Raw genomic sequence first — 2,829 nt, forward strand, 5'->3', positions numbered from 1 at the left:
GAAACATCTGTGTTTGATGATCTACTGACTCCTTCAAGAAACATCTGTGTTTGATGATCTACTGACTCCATCAAGAAACATCTGTGTTTGATGATCTACTGACTCCTTCAAGAAACATCTGTGTTTGATGATCTACTGACTCCATCAAGAAACATCTGTGTTTGATGATCTACTGACTCCTTCAAGAAACATCTGTGTTTGATGATCTACTGACTCCTTCAAGAAACATCTGTGTTTGATGATCTACTGACTCCTTCAAGAAACATCTGTGTTTGATGATCTACTGACTCCTTCAAGAAACATCTGTGTTTGATGATCTACTGACTCCTTCAAGAAACATCTGTGTTTGATGATCTACTGACTCCTTCAAGAAACATCTGTGTTTGATGATCTACTGACTCCATCAAGAAACATCTGTGTTTGATGATCTACTGACTCCTTCAAGAAACATCTGTGTTTGATGATCTACTGACTCCTTCAAGAAACATCTGTGTTTGATGATCTACTGACTCCTTCAAGAAACATCTGTGTTTGATGATCTACTGACTCCTTCAAGAAACATCTGTGTTTGATGATCTACTGACTCCTTCAAGAAACATCTGTGTTTGATGATCTACTGACTCCATCAAGAAACATCTGTGTTTGATGATCTACTGACTCCTTCAAGAAACATCTGTGTTTGATGATCTACTGACTCCTTCAAGAAACATCTGTGTTTGATGATCTACTGACTCCTTCAAGAAACATCTGTGTTTGATGATCTACTGACTCCTTCAAGAAACATCTGTGTTTGATGATCTACTGACTCCTTCAAGAAACATCTGTGTTTGATGATCTACTGACTCCTTCAAGAAACATCTGTGTTTGATGATCTACTGACTCCTTCAAGAAACATCTGTGTTTGATGATCTACTGACTCCTTCAAGAAACATCTGTGTTTGATGATCTACTGACTCCTTCAAGAAACATCTGTGTTTGATGATCTACTGACTCCTTCAAGAAACATCTGTGTTTGATGATCTACTGACTCCTTCAAGAAACATCTGTGTTTGATGATCTACTGACTCCTTCAAGAAACATCTGTGTTTGATGATCTACTGACTCCTTCAAGAAACATCTGTGTTTGATGATCTACTGACTCCTTCAAGAAACATGTGTGTTTGATGATCTACTGACTCCTTCAAGAAACATCTGTGTTTGATGATCTACTGACTCCTTCAAGAAACATCTGTGTTTGATGATCTACTGACTCCTTCAAGAAACATCTGTGTTTGATGATCTACTGACTCCTTCAAGAAACATCTGTGTTTGATGATCTACTGACTCCTTCAAGAAACATCTGTGTTTGATGATCTACTGACTCCTTCAAGAAACATCTCTGTGTTTGATGATCTACTGACTCCTTCAAGAAACATCTGTGTTTGATGATCTACTGACTCCTTCAAGAAACATCTCTGTGTTTGATGATCTACTGACTCCTTTAAGAAACATCTGTGTTTGATGATCTACTGACTCCTTCAAGAAACATCTGTGTTTGATGATCTACTGACTCCTTCAAGAAACATCTGTGTTTGATGATCTACTGACTCCTTTAAGAAACATCTGTGTTTGATGATCTACTGACTCCTTCAAGAAACATCTGTGTTTGATGATCTACTGACTCCTTCAAGAAACATCTGTGTTTGATGATCTACTGACTCCTTCAAGAAACATCTGTGTTTGATGATCTACTGACTCCTTCAAGAAACATCTGTGTTTGATGATCTACTGACTCCTTCAAGAAACATCTCTGTGTTTGATGATCTACTGACTCCTTCAAGAAACATCTGTGTTTGATGATCTACTGACTCCTTCAAGAAACATCTGTGTTTGATGATCTACTGACTCCTTTAAGAAACATCTGTGTTTGATGATCTACTGACTCCTTCAAGAAACATCTGTGTTTGATGATCTACTGACTCCTTCAAGAAACATCTGTGTTTGATGATCTACTGACTCCTTCAAGAAACATCTGTGTTTGATGATCTACTGACTCCTTCAAGAAACATCTGTGTTTGATGATCTACTGACTCCTTCAAGAAACATCTGTGTTTGATGATCTACTGACTCCTTCAAGAAACATCTGTGTTTGATGATCTACTGACTCCTTCAAGAAACATCTGTGTTTGATGATCTACTGACTCCTTCAAGAAACATCTGTGTTTGATGATCTACTGACTCCTTCAAGAAACATCTGTGTTTGATGATCTACTGACTCCTTCAAGAAACATCTGTGTTTGATGATCTACTGACTCCTTCAAGAAACATCTGTGTTTGATGATCTACTGACTCCTTTAAGAAACATCTTAAGACGTTTTTATTAGTTCAGGCTTTTCCTTGATTTTCTGGAACTCCTGTGTTGTTCTCAGTATTATATTGATCTTTAAAGTATGTACTTTTTTGAGTATTGTTTTGATTGTTTAAGCGCTTTGTGACCCTGGTCTGGAAAAGCGCTTTATAAATAAATATTACTTACTATATATAAATAAATATTACTTACTTACTTACTTACTTGTTGATTTTTTTATTTATTTTTCACATAAACGGATCCATTGTTTTGCTTCATTTATTTACGGCACACAAATAACTAAAAATCTACTTTAGGGAGTCGAAGCTTTCGACGACCACTCTGAGTGACTGACCTTGAGTTTGTTACACGCCTGAGTCAACGAGGTAAATAAACTCTGGTGAAAAAACTCTTCTCACGATGATAATAAAAGACACATAAACAATGAAAACTCTAAATCAAAACTGTGAATAAGTATTTTTCTTTTTTAACGAAAAGCACTT

Source organism: Callionymus lyra, chromosome 1 (genome assembly GCF_982586985.1).
Source record: "Callionymus lyra chromosome 1, fCalLyr1.hap1.1, whole genome shotgun sequence".
NCBI lineage: Eukaryota > Metazoa > Chordata > Actinopteri > Syngnathiformes > Callionymidae > Callionymus > Callionymus lyra.